This window comes from Chenopodium album, chromosome 18, assembly GCF_948465745.1.
Source record: "Chenopodium album chromosome 18, dcCheAlbu1.1, whole genome shotgun sequence".
Classification (NCBI taxonomy): Eukaryota; Viridiplantae; Streptophyta; class Magnoliopsida; order Caryophyllales; family Amaranthaceae; genus Chenopodium; species Chenopodium album.
Window position 1 is genome coordinate 40,223,409 of NC_137851.1, and position 15,775 is coordinate 40,239,183.

Here is a 15,775-nt window from a genome sequence, read left to right on the forward strand (position 1 = left end):
GAAATTCTGGAAAAAAAAAATTGAAGGGAAGGGGGTGAATTTAAAGAAAATGCAGAAATGAGGAGCAGAGGAGTTATGGTGATTAATTCCTCCAATGGTATTTTTTCAATTAGGGAAGGAGAGAGAAAGAAACCGGAAATGTAAGGTTTTACTTCAAAAGATTCGGTCATTAAATGAAAAAGGTTCATTTTGGGAAGATGGGGTTACAAGGTGGGATTATTTTGAGCAGATGGGTAAAAGGTGGGATTATTATTTTCAATTTTTCCCTTTTATTTCTGCTTAGTTTGTGTGCCTTCTGCTTTTGAGTGTTTTTATTTTCGTTTTCTGCTAGTTTGCTTTGTAGTTCTTTTTGGGCTTGGCCCTCTCTTTCACCTTAAAAAAAATAATTATATGTCTTTGTTTATCATATTATTAATATCTTTGTATAAATTATCATATAAATTATCATCATCATAAATCTTTGTTTATGATATTATTAATAGATGAACAAGAATCATGGAATATAGCAGGGAAATTAAATTGGTGGGATAAATGTTTGATTGCAACAGTCTTAGTTATAAATCATGGTCAAAGAAGATTTGATATTGTACGACTAGATTTACTATATCTAATTAAATTGTAGGGCACCTTGTTTAATCAGATCATCATGTCTCATTAAACCTTGTTACTTACAAATATTAAAACTAATTTGGATGATTAATGATGTAACGAAATTATATCAGTGCAACCTAGCTTATTATCCAATATTATTTTAGCATATTATAAATTTATATTCTAGTTTTTAAAATACTACAGTATCTCTTGTTATACTATAGTATCTTGTTATTTTTATGTAGTGCTTAAGTTTTAATGTGTTTCATGGCATGTTAGATGGCTTCATCGAGTAATAGAGAAGGAAATAAAGAGGATTTTAAGTGGAGCGATGAGAATAGTTGCATCTTATGTGAAGTTTGTTTGAAATTTATTGAGGACAATGGTAAGGCACGGTTTTTTAAGTGGAGGGAGATTCAAATGGAAGTAGAGAAAAAAATCAGACTTAAATTCAGTAATCCAAGTAGTTGCAAACATAAATATGATACAATGAGAAAAGATTATCGGTTATGGAAAAAGTTGAGAGAATGGGAAACTGGTTTAGGGTGGGATCCAAAGATAGGAAAAATTGACATCAAATGAATGGTGGCAAAAAAAAAATCAAGGTGTGTATTCTTCCCAATAATTTTGTTCATAAAAATAATATTACTACATAATATGATGGGATAATACTAATTCAAACAAATCAAAACATTTAAATTTTGTAAGAACAATCTGAATACAAAAAGTTTCAAAACAAGGGTGTCACCTTTACTCTTGAAGACTATTGGATAAAATTATTCGGAGATTCTATTGCAACCGGAGAAAATGTATATGTTCCTACAATGGATCCTATTGAAGACCTTACTGTGGAAAATGAAAATAGTGAGTAAGAAATTGTTGGTGTTAATGAGAGTCATATAAGTAACCAATTTACAAATGCTTTATAGGATGAAGATAATTTCGTAGATAATTTTGTGGAACAAGCAAAAATAGACATAGTTCACAAGTGACCAATTTAGCACAACATCCAACCACCGGCGTAGGTGCTTCTAAAAAGGCTTAAAAGCAGCCTATAATAAAGAGTAATAGTGTCCAAATCAAGCGTACTAAGAGGCAATCAGGTGGATCTGCAATGTTGGCCTAGGGAATTAGGGAAATGTCAGAATATATCAAACTCATGAGTGAAAGTAGTACATCAAATATCAATTCAACCTTCTCACAAGCAATACAAATTATTAGAAGTATGACTGATAATCGGTATTTAACAAAGCATAGTAATTTTTGGTGTTATGCTAATACTTTGATCCAGGATGCAAATAAGAGAGAAATTTTCTGTAATTTGGAAGATGATGAAAGCAGGCTTACTTGATTACAATACTTGTATAATAAGATAGATAATTAGAGCTTTGGTTACTATTAGGACTTAATTTTGTTTTAGATTTGTTTTTGGAAATTTTTAACTTAATGTTTTGGATGGTATTATTTTATTGTTTCAGCAACTAGGATATAAACTTTTTTATGGAACTTTTTAAGCTTAATGATTTATTTGATTCTGATTTATTATTAATATGTTAAATGCAACTCATTTTATATGTTTATCTATGTGTGTAAATTTATATCTATTATTAATTAGATATGGCTTACTTAATTGCTTTTAAAATGTACATGTTTTTAACAATAACTATGGATATTGATGAAGATAGAAAGCACAAAATTTGGGTTGCAATCATATATACCATGTCATTGATAACTATATATTATTATAAGTATATATTTAAGGAACCATGTATGACTTTGACTTTGACAGGACAAATGTGGATAAAAGAAGTGTTAAATGGTCATCCTATTTGTTGTGTCAATGCATTTAGAATGCAACCACAACTATTTATGAGATTATGTGAGGACTTATCTTCGAAATATGGACTAAAATCTAGTTGTAATATGTCCGTACACGAGAAAGTTGGTATTTTTTTTATACGCACTTGCTCCAAGTGTATCAAATCGATTGATTGGTGAACGCTTTCAAGGATTAGGTGCTACTATTAGTAGGGAAATTCATGATGTATTAAATGCAATTTCTTGTCGAAAGGTCAAGGGTCTTGCTTATGACATTTTAAGGCCATACGATCCAAACTTCACAAAGGTGTCAGCTAAAATAACTACTGATAAAAGATACATGCCGTATTTTAAGGTAAACTACTATTATGTTGTAAGCTTGTAACATAAATATAAATTTGTACTTACGAGTGGTTTAAAATGTTATTTTTCATGTAGGATTGTATTGGATGCATTGATGGCACTCATATTGGAGCTACAATACCCGAGGCCCAACAAATGCTTTATAGAGGAAGGAAAGGAGTTTCTACATTTAATGTATTGGCTGCATGTGATTTTGATATGTGCTTTACATTTGTATCAGGCGGTTGGGAAGGATCAGCACATGATACTCGTGTTTTTCTTCATGCTATTGGAACTCCCAATTAAAATTCCCTAAACCACCTGAAGGTATGTATATGTTATACATTCCTTACAATATTTTAGATTTTTTTTAATATTATACGTTTTTGAGTTGTTCTTATGATATATTTATCTGACAATTTTCAATAACAAATTTATGTAGGCAAGTATAACTTGGCTGATAAAGGATATCCAGATCAAAATGGTTTTCTAGTACCATATCCAAAGTTAAGGTATCATACATCACAATTTCAACACACGCCTCCACAAAATAAACAAGAAACTTTTAATCGGTGGCACTCCTCACTTCGAAGTTGTATCGAGAGATGTTTTGGAGTCTTGAAGCAAAGATGGAAGATACTTACTAGAATGCCGTAATTTAGTGTTGAGACATAAATACAATTTATAGTTGCGACTTTTATGCTTCATAATTATATTAGAATATATTCACCAAATGATCCACTTTTTCGAGTGTTAGAAGAGTATCCTAACTTAATACCTTCATTCGAACTTCCAGATGTCACCTCTCATTCACAAGGTGAAGCTACAATAACAAATTGTACAATGATGAAAGCTACTCGGGATAGTATAGCTAATTCTTTATGGTTAGCTCGACGATGCAATTAATTTATTGTAGTATTTAGTATTTTAAAAAGGATTGTTGACATTAATTTTCATTATGATTAGAAGTATTTGATTTTTAGTACATATCTTATTTTATGAATTGATTGCTTAATAGAATTATATATTATAGTCCATGATATTTTAAAAATATTAAAATAAGATATGACGTACTACTACTACCACTAATAATAATAATAATAATAATAATAATTTAACTGCTAGTTTTTCCAAACATTCATATTATGAACAACTACATTGACAGCTATCTATTGACAGCTCACAACTACCTCTACAGCTAACAGCTACTCAAAAGCTAACATCCAGCGGCTACAACTACTTTTGCCGAACAGACCCTAGTGGAGAGGGTCCAATTGGTAGCAAGTAGGGGTAAAAAGGTATTTTTGCCCATTAATGAAGATTTGCCAGCTCAATCATTAAAACGGACTCCGTTTTGCTGAGGAAAAGAAAGCGCGCGGTTTTCCTTATTTTGCCCAAAATTTTAAGCTTCATTTAGGAGAGAGAAACAGAAAAAGTGAGGGAGAGAGAAAGAGCAAAGCTGAACCAAAGGGAAAGAGGATTCTTCATACGATTTCGATGTGAATTTACTCTCGGAATTGAAACGCTACAAGGTAATTGTCACAATTGCTCAACTTTCGAAAATTTGGTTTCATTATTGTACATTGCTATATGATTTTTATTTAACTGGTTTAATTCAGTCGAGTAATTTAGATGAGGGTTTTTAACTTAGGTTGTTTTCGTCCATTTGGATGTCGATTTCACTTTATTTTGTTTCTAATTTGGTGGGTTTATGAATGAACTCGTTTCTAGGGTTTGGGTGAATAGTGAATTAGTGATACTAGGTAAGAAGTTCAATTGGGGGTAAAGTTTAGTGTTTCTGTTTGGGAATATTGGTAAATATGTTGAATTTTGTTGTTCATATTTATTCTAGGGTTTTGATCTATTGAATTAATGTATAAATGAACTAAATTTTATACAATTGAACTATTTCTCACATGTTTGTTGTATATATATGTTGAAGTTGGTTGTTTATATATCTTGAGATTTCCCACAATTGATATTATTTAGGGTTTAGATAAGTAATAATATTGATGTTTATATATCTTGAGATTTCCCACAATTGATATTATTTGGGGTTTAGATAAGTATTAATATTATTGTTTATATATCTTGAGATTTCCCACAATTGATATTATTTGGGGTTTTGGTGGTGGTATGGCTTGTTTTTTAATTTCTTATACCATTTATAGTGACCTTTTTTTTAAGTTATAGTGATGAGATTCTTTGTTATATGCATTACTTTCATGGTGATCAATTTTTTTTTTTTTTTTGAAGCTCTTGGAAATCGAGGTTTTTTTTGTTAAGATGACTAGCAAGTTCATCCTCATTAAATATATCTTTAAAGTTTCAAAATAACTTTTTCAATGATCACTTAAAACTAACCTTAAGTTTTTGTCATACATTTTTTTTATCATCTATTCATTATTGCTATAGTTTCATGTCTTACGTATGTTATCCTAGTTCCTTAATTGATTGAAATTGTATATTCTTGTTTCTTAGATAAGATTAGAAGGGCATCTATATTACAAGTTCTAGTTTGAAAGAAAAAAGCTCCTTTGGGGATGATGTACAACTTGCTGTTAAATGTTGTTTCCAAAATGCCAGAGCATAATTAATAATTACTCCCTTGTTCTTTCAAAATTTTGTATTTATAAAATTATCATATGTTTACACTTAATTTAGAATTAAAAATCATAGGTCAAAACAAAACACTAGAAACAGTTCATGTACTCCATCATTACCCTTCATAGAGGAAGATCTACTGCTAAACCAAAACAACATTTTATGGTTGTCTGCGTCAATTCTCCTACTGTAACTTGTGCTAGTAAATCAAAACAAAATTTTCCTCATTTATGCTTGCATTATTTAAGTAAATAGACTAATATTTAGATTTGTATATGGTAAATTGGTGATCTTTGCAGGTTTCAAGGAGGAGCTTGCAGGACGTACTTTCTGATCAGAAATGCTCTCTAGAATTTGGGGTGGTGTAAGATGCCGATTGTCAAGATGTTATTGGTGCTATTGGTATTTTATTAATTCCATTTTTCTAGCATGGCTACCTTTTACAATTTCATGTGGGAAATAAGCTCCTTGTGTAAGTTGTTAGGGGATCTTGAATGCAATATAGTTAACTTCATATTTATTAGATGGTTTATTTGGTTGCATGAAGTTTTTTAAAGCCGTAATTAGGAAGATGCCAACTTTCCTTACTCTACTACTTATTTTTTTTGTATTGACACTCAATAAATTTAGTTTGCTTATTGACAGCAAAATGGTTTATACTTATGCAAAGGGTGGAAGAATTCATGGTTATTTACATAGCATTGTTCTATTTTGATAATTTGCAGAACTCTAAACACATCATTTTTCCTCAAAGATTTAATTATAGTCTCTCACAACCGCCTCCCTCCCAACTGTACGGTCTGTATTCTGTAACTCTCCCTTCTCTTGATAATAAGGATAACAGGAATAAGGGCCATTTAGAAAAAGATGTCAAATTAATGAAGAATTTAGTACTATTTCTGTATTGAACAAGCTAAGGTTTTGTCTTTCAGGATAGTGATCAGATGATCATGTGCCATTTTAGCCTTATACCTTCAACTGCATCTTAATGTAGTCATGATGAATAAATGTGTGTTAAGAATGAGGAAAAATCTTAATTTACTTTCTCTATTTTCAGGTATTGCTTGTTGCTAGAAAATCAATTGAGTGAGTCCTTTGACAAGCATGACAACCTATAAAGCTGCCATTGTTGTTCATCCATTGCTGCTACTGCTGTCCTCAACCATCATAATTTATTTCTACTGGCTCAACACTACTAAATCCTAGCTTTAAACAACTTTTTTTTGTGGATGATATTTTATATAAATATTTATTATTGAAATTTATTAGGGAGGAAAATGCACAAAGGCATGACGTGGGGAAAACTAGGTCGTTGAACTAATCCTCCCTACGGTCAAACAAATTTGTAATCACTCAACTACCTAAATACAAGTATAGAGGTAAGTCAAGGGTCGAACCACTAGGAACGGTTATGTTCAAGTATTTCTAATTAACCCCTAAGCTAGGTCGAAGTCTAAAGTGAAAGGTAACATTATTCTACTTCCTAAATAAAGAACCAAACAAATGAAACACTAGGGAATGGGGATCAACATGCATTGATGATAACCAAGGTAATTAGGGAGTCAAGCAATCCAAGCAATGCAAAGACAAATAGTAGGAGCAATTAGAGGCATTCAACTAATCATCCTCACACTCTCTAACATAGATTTCTCTAGTGCTAAACAATATGAAGAAACATAATCAAATACTCAACTAATTATGATCAAATCGATATCAAGTGGTCATGTCAATCAATTCAATCATGCAATCAATGCTAGCAATCATGGTTAGCTACTCCAATCAAACTTATGCAACATGCAAACCTCTATGAATCAATTTAATCACAACACAAGAACTACTCAAATTCCCAAATCAATCTCAATCCATCAATCACACATGTTTACCCAAACCCTAGCAAGTAAACTACTCAAGAAGCATGATCAAATCTACTATCAACTATAGAGAACAAGAATCAACAAAATATCAAGAACAATTACTCTAATCAAACATCAAATATCAAAATCAAACCAAATAAACATCAAGTTAAACAAAGCAATTGAATGAGATAGAGTTTAGAAATGCTCATTGATAATTAGGAAGATCTCCAACACAATTGTCACACTTGCATCTTCAATCTCTCAATCACCATTGAAATTCTTCACTTTCTCTCTCTAAAACTACTCCTAAGCTAGCCTAATCTAGAGAGAGAAGCTCTCAACCTAAGAGAGAGAAAACTCAACTAAAACTAAGGAATTACATGAATGAAGAATAAAGGAAACCAAAAACTATATAAACAAAAGGAGAAAAGAAGCTTAAAATCGTAAAAGACCCAAAAACCCGCGCCCGCGGAGGGGAACGGACACCCCGATAGCCGCGCCCGCGGCCCAAGCCCGCGCTCGCGGGGCCAAGGCCCGCGCCCTCGGGACAACCGCGGGTGCTTACTACCCAAATACGGCAGTTTTGGAGCAGCAGCAACCCCGCGCCCGCGGGTACTGTAGCCCGCGCGCGCGGCAGTTTTCCTGGGCCAACTTCAGAAGGCTGTAACTTCCGATATAAGAATCGTATGAAGGCGTGCAACCTATCATTGGAAAGCTCTTCAAGTCTAGTTTCCAACAAAACTTGAATCACCCTAATCCAATCTGTAGAACTTGAGATATGACTAAAACAATGCACAAAGGTCCTATTTGATACTTTGCAATCCTTCGTTTTCCTTTGTTTCAAACTCAAATTCAATTCCGAAAAGTGCATATTGATCCTAATGGGTGCTATTTTCAATTCCCATGCATATAGCCCGCGACGTACCTACAAAATAAGACAAAGAAACGGAGAAGCAAGAGAAATAGCCGAGAAATGAATAAAATGATAAGAAAACCATTAAAAGCATGCATTTCTCTAAACTAACACAAAAACACGCGAATCGAACATTATTCTCTAAAAACACGACATAAATGAATACAAAGGAGCATAGAAATATAAAGAAAACATAGCCTAAAGGTGACATAAATGGCACGGATCAAGGCACCGATTTTGGGCATTAAAGGCACAAAAGTACAAAACATAAGAAGGATAGGAAAGTAATTACACAACATTTTGATGGTATTTTTTAAATGTCAAATAATAAATTTCAATTTCAATTTTAATGATATTAATTTATCATGATTAAGGTTAAAAGAACATAAAGTTTTATATGTGGTTGACCATACCGTGTGATAAGAGTTACTTATTAGGGGTTATAATGTGAATTTTATACGGATCGAAATAGCAAAAGCATAGAAACATCATATGTTCTCTTTGGTTTAAAATATCAATAAAAAAAATTAAAGAACTTGATTTATCATGTAAAAAAAAGAGTTTGATTAATCATTAAAAAAATACACCATTAAAAAACACCATTATGAATAATAAAAAATGTCAAATATGTCAATTAGTCTTAGTCTTATTGTAACACCCTAGAAATTCCTTTCTTTTAAAATACCTGTTTTTCTCTATTTAAAACTTTAAGTAAGAAAATCTAAAACATTACCGCCACCGTGAAAACGGCTAAGGCAACTATCAAAGACACACAGCGGAAGACTCCTTTAAAATATTTAAAACGACTCAACATAAAAAGTCAACTAAAGTAAAACAAAGTCAAACCTACAACTTGGAACCATTGTAGGCCCTTAACAAAACCAAATCAATTTCAAAACCTTTACGTTAGTCTCGCAACAATAATATCATGATATAATTAAAGTAATAACACATCATAAACTTATGGAAACTAGCACGATTCCCTCTTCACTCATGCCCGTCATGAATATGCTTCATCACCTAAAAAACTTCTCTCTACTTGTTTCCACTACTCTCCATTAAAAATGGGTCATCATAGGGCCAAGGTAAAGACAAGGCCAACAAACACACAATCAGCAAAGCTGAGTACATAAGCGTGGTTAAACACACTAACATGCAATTTACCTATCAACACACAACTTACCTTGTTGCACCTGTTTTCAAGCACACAAACATACAACAAAACTTCTCAACTAAGTAACTAAATAATTTATTTAGTTTTGATTATGCATCGAACGGGTTCCCCCCCTAACCTGCCCCAATAAAGGGATACTAATACGGGAGCTAACTGTGCCAGTATAAAAGAACCACTCGTAAGTGGCGGAATTCATGCACATAATAATAAAAGGAAATACAGCGTCCTGTACTCCCAGTAGAAGTTATGGTTAAATGTAAAGCCTCATAACTCCCCCCATATGTTCATACTCAAGGTGTATACGTTCCAAGAGTTTTGGTGCGTAATCTCTTTCACTTTACGTTATTTACATATTATTTGGTGATGACTCTCAAACCATAATCATACAATCATAATAATTATTCAAACAATTAAACACTTCAATTTAATTATTGAATAATTAGTGACCACATAATTGTAACACCCTAGAAAATCCTTTCATTTAAAATACTTGTTTTACCCTGTTTAAAACTTTAAATAGGAACATCTAATATATTACCGCCACCGTGAAAACGGCTAAGGCAACTATTAAAGACACACAGCGGAATACTAATTTCAAAACCATTCAAAATAAGTCAACTTGAAAAGTCAACCAACTAAAGTAAAGTCAAAACCAAAGTCAAACGAAGTATAATAAAATCAACCTACAAGTTGGAACCACTGTAGGCCCTTATTAAAACCAAACCAAATTTCAAAACTTTGCGTTAGTCTCATGAATAATAATATCATAAACAATTAAAGCATTAAACACATCATAAACTTATGGAAACTAGCATGATTCGCTCTTCACTCATGCCCATCCTGAATATGCTTCATCACCTGAAAAGCTTCTCTCTACTTGTTTCCACTACTCTCCATTAAAAATGGGTCATCATAGGGACAAGGTAAAGACAAGGCCAATAAACACACAAAACACACAATCAGCAACGCTGAGTACATAAGCGTAATTAACACACTAACATGCAATTTACCTATCAACACACAACTTACCTTGTTGCACCTGTTTTTCAAGCATACAACATTCAACAAAACTTCTCAACTAGACAACTACATAATTTATTTAGCGTTGATTACGCATCGAACGGGTTTCCCAACTAACCTCCCCCGTTAAATGAGGTTACTGACACGGGAGCTAACCGTGCCAGCATCAATAACCACTCGTAAGTGGCGGAATTCCTATGCATAATAATAATAATAAAAGGAATGTACAGCGTTCTGTACTCCAGTAGAAGTTATGGTTAAATATAAAACCCCATAACTCCCCCCATATGTTCATACTCAAGGTATATACGTTCCAAGAGTTTTGGTGTGTAATCTCTTTCACTTTACGTTATTTACATATTAATAAACTTGGTGATGACTCTCAAACCATAATCATTCAATCAACAATAATTATTCAAACAATCAAACATACCAATTTAATTCTTGAATAATTAGTGACCACATAATATTTAATGTTGAACCCTTTTTAAATCTACCTCGGTGTCAATGACACCTTAAACGCTTAATGCGCCAAAAATCCTATCCCTCGGTGTTAAAAACACCTTAAGTGCACTCAGACACCAACATACAATTTATTCCTCGTGTACATAGACACTTACATAGCTCTTTTCCCATGCTTAAAGCATCAATAAAAATTATATGAACCATAATAAAATTCTCTTTTAAATTTCCAAGCCAAATTAAACATTTAGTTTAAATAAACATACTCTCTATCAGGCCATAAATAAAAGTGTGGTTCATATACAGTATTCCAAACTATTATTTTCCAACCATTAATCCATCACAAATAATTCATGATTCGATATTCAATCACCAATAACAACCAAATCATAATTTCCATTCCAAATCTAGCATGATACTACTTGTAACCAATTAAACACATTTAGCACGGTACTACATCATAAAAATTATGCTAAGTACGCGAACGTACCTTGAATATGATCTTAATATCGCCACGACTAATAGAAATCACTCACTTTGAAGTCTCCTACAACTTAAAATAATAGAAGAGTATTAAAATCCTCTCTACACAAATTTCCAGCAATATATACTATTATTAAACCCCTCATAATTTAATTAAAATAAGATGAAATTATATTTAAAACATCCTACTTTAATCCCAATTAATGGGTAATTAAAATTCCTTAAAGAAACTTAATTTTTAATACACTACCAAAAATTCCAGCTTTATATTTTAATTAACACTTGCTGTAATTAGGCTTTAAAACACTTAAATCAAAGGTTTAAACCATCCTATGTCATAATCCTTCAATAATTAATAATTTATGAATCTAGGGTTTCAAAATTAGGGCTTTTTAATTAAAATTAAAATATGAAAATTAAATTACATGCTACTAATAATCAAACATCATAATCTAATCACAAAACTAATTATTAATAATTAGATCTAGGATTAAATTGATTTTTAAAACAAAAGAATAATTTAATTTTTTTTTCTTTTTTTTATTTCGAAGATTCGGGTAGCAGCCACGGCACCACAGCCGACTGCCGCCGTGCTACTGGTGGCGCAGCTGCTGGTGGTGGCCGGCTCCCACCGGCGGCATGGTGGTGGCCGGTGGTGGTGAAGGTCGAAAAAGGGGAAGGGGAAAAAGAAAGAAAAAGAAAAGAAAAATAAAGTGAAGGGAGAGAAAGTTTACCTTGGGTTTTCTCCACTCTGGGCAAGGTTTGATTTGCCCCAAGTGTTGAATATTTATACTCTTTCTCTAGAAACCCTTCTTCCTAAACTTTCCCTTTTTAATCTTTCCTAATCCCTTTCCTAATAAAAACTTTACTAAAATAAAACTTTCTTAAATTAAACCCCAACTTAAATAAAATAATTAATTAAATAAACTTTCCTTTTATAAAATATTTCTAAACTTATTAAAAGAAATAATTAAAATGCTATAAATAAAACATTTCAATTTATTTAAATACTTCTCAAAATACTTATTTTAAATAAAATACGTATAAAAATACGGGGTATTACAGTCTACCCTCCTTAAAAGAAATTTCGTCCCGAAACTTGGGAAACGAAATTCAAACTTTTTCCTCACTTAGTATAATATTGTTGTACTTTTTGTCATAGCTTTACCTTTTTGTGTCTCTTTGAGAACACAATGACCCAAAATACTCGTTAAAAGTGTGCAACAAGCACAAAAATAACTGAAAATATAGGGAAAAAGCGCAAAATTCTACCGCATTCTACCCCCCTTAAAGAAAACGAGTTACGTCTCCGTAACTCAACATACCTGAAACAAATCTGGGTATTTCTTTTTCATTTCCTCTTCTGCCTCCCAAGTGGCTTCCTCATATTCTTGGTTAGACCATAACACTTTTACAACTCTAACATTCTTATTGCGTGTACTATGCACTTTACTATCAAGGATCTTGAAAGGTCTCTCTTCATAGGTTAAACTTTTGTTTAGCTCAATGGTTTCAGGTTGTAGCACATGGGATTTATCAGGTATATACTTTCTTAATTGAGACACATGAAATACATCATGCACTTTGCTTAGCTCCATAGGTAAGGCTAACCTATAAGCTACTTTGCCTATCCTTTGCAGTATTTCATATGGACCAATGTACTTTGGGCTAAGTTTTCCTTTCTTCCCAAATTTCATAACCCCTTTCATTGGTAACACCTTTAATAACACCTTGTCACCAACTTCAAACTCTTCTTCTCTATGCTTCAAATCTGCGTAGCTCTTTTGGAGATCTTGAGCTGCTTGAATCTTGGCTTGAATTTCCCTTACTTGTTTCACTTTATCTTCAATCATTTGAGGCCCTAAAATCATTGTTTCACTTATGTCATTCCAACAGATCGGACTACGACACTTTCTCCCATATAATGCCTCAAATGGAGTCGTTCCTATGCTCGCATGATAACTATTATTATAGGAAATTTCAATCAAATCCAAGCTATCCTCCCATCCTCCTTGGAAATCTATAACACAAGCTCTCAACATGTCCTCCAAGGTTTGAATGGTTCTTTCAGTTTGCCCATCTGTGGCAGGGTGAAATGCTGTACTCATCTTAAGTGTCATACCAAAGTTTTCATGTACACTTTTCAAGAATTTTGAAAGAAACCTGGAACCTCTGTCAGACACAATATCCTTTGGAACTCCATGTAACCTCACAACATTTTTGATGTAAGCTTTTGCAAGTTGCTCCATCTTCCAAGTCTCCTTCATTGGTATGAACACCGCAGATTTTGTAAGTCTGTCCACCACTACCCAAATGGTGTCATTTCCACTCTTCGATTTTGGAAGGCAAGTCACAAAATCCATTGAAATGCAATCCCATTTCCATCTAGGAATTTCCAATGACTACACAGTCCCTTGGGGTCTTTTGTGCTCTATTTTCACCTTTTGGCAAGTCAAACACTTTGCTACAAATTCTGCAACTTCATTCTTCATTATAGACCACTAATATACCTTTTTCAAGTCCTTGTATAGCTTATCCCCTCCTGGGTGCACTAAATAAGGTGTACTGTGTCCCTCTTCCATCAGTTTTATCTTCACTTCCTCACACTTTTGGGGTACACACCATCGACCTTTGTACCTCAAACTTCCATCTTCATGAATTCTGAAATCTGTAGCTTTGCCTCGCTTTATTTTCTCACGAATCCTATCCAATTTCACATCTCCTACTTGGTTTTCCCTTATTTCATCGAATATGGTTGGTTGGATAGTCAAATTCGCAAGAATGCCTGCTGGTACTCCCCATTCTACAACTTCTAAATTCATTTTCCTCGTTTCTCTACATAACTCATTAGCCACTACCAAAGTATTCAATCCATGTCTGGTCTTACGACTTAGAGCATCTGTGACTACATTTGCTTTCCCCTCATGATACTGTATGTCCAAGTCATAATCCGTCGTATACTCTAACCATATCCTTTGGCGAGAGTTCAAATCCTTTTAAGTGAAAATGTATTCCAAGCTTTTATGGTCTGTGTAAATTCTACATTTCACTCCATATAAGTAATGGTGCCAAATCTTTAGTGCAAATATGATTGCAACTAATTCTAAATCATGGGTTGGGTAATTTACTTCATGGTTCTTTAACTACCTTGATTCATATGCAATCACCTTCCCATTTTGCAATCACACACCCCAAGCCATTTTTTGATGCATCACTATACACATCATAGATTCCACTATCGTCTGGCAGTGTAAGCACTGGTGCTGTAACCAGCTTCTGTTTCAAGTGTTAGAATGCTTCTTTACACTTATCATCCCACTCGAAATTCTTGTCCTTCTTCATCAGAGTAGTCATAGGTTTAGCAATCTTTGAGAAATCCTTCACAAAAAGCCTATAATGCCCTGCTAGACCTAAGAAGTTCCGAACATCAGATACTGTTTTGGGCATAGGCCAACCCTTCACAGCTTTGATCTTGTCCGGATCTACTTCCACTCCATCCTTAGACACAAAATTGACCTAAGAATGCTACCTTCTCCAACCAGAATTCACACTTAGAGAACTTTGCATAAAGGTTGTTTTCTCTTAGTGTTTGTAGAATTGCCCTCAGGTGTTCTACATGCTCTTCTTTGCTCTTTGAATACACCAATGTGTCATCTATGAATACTACCACAAACTTATCCATAAATTGATGAAACACCCTATTCATCAAATCTATAAAGATTGTCGGTGCATTTGTCAATCCAAATGGCATCATTGTAAACTCATAGTGTTCATATCTTATCCTAAATGCAGTTTTAGGAATGTCCTCATTTGCAATCCTCAATTGGTGATACCCGGACTTCAAATTAATCTTAGAAAACAATGTTGCTCCTTTTAACTGATCAAACAAATCATCAATCCTTGGAAGTGGATACTTGTTCTTTATTGTCACCTTATTTAATTCCCTATAATCAATACACAACCTCATGCTCCCATCTTTCTTCTTAACAAACAAAAATGGTGCTCCCCAAGGAGATGCACTCGGTCTGATGTATCCCTTGTCCAACAAATCCTGTAGTTGCTCCTTTAATTCACTCATCTCTACAGGTGCCATTCGATATGGTGGTTTGGATATCGGTGTTGTCCCTGGGACTAAGTCTATGGTGAAATCAATTTCTCTCTTCGGTGGCATTCTAGGGATCTCGTCCGGAAATACATCTAGGAATTCATTCACCACTTCTATATCTTCTGGCTTAGTTGCCTCATCATGATCCATGTTTCTCACACTACAAAAGTACACTGGATGCCCCTTTTTCATGTACTTTGCCAACTTTAACACGGATATCAATCTAGGGCATTTTGTTTCACCATGCATCCAATAAGTCACTGACTCATTCTCACTTGTGTTCATTTTCATTTTCTGTGAACGACAACTGATTTCTACATTGTACTTACTCAACAAATCCATTCCTAGGATGACATCAAAATCTTTTAACCCAAATTCAATGAGGTCAGACTGAAACACTTTCCCTT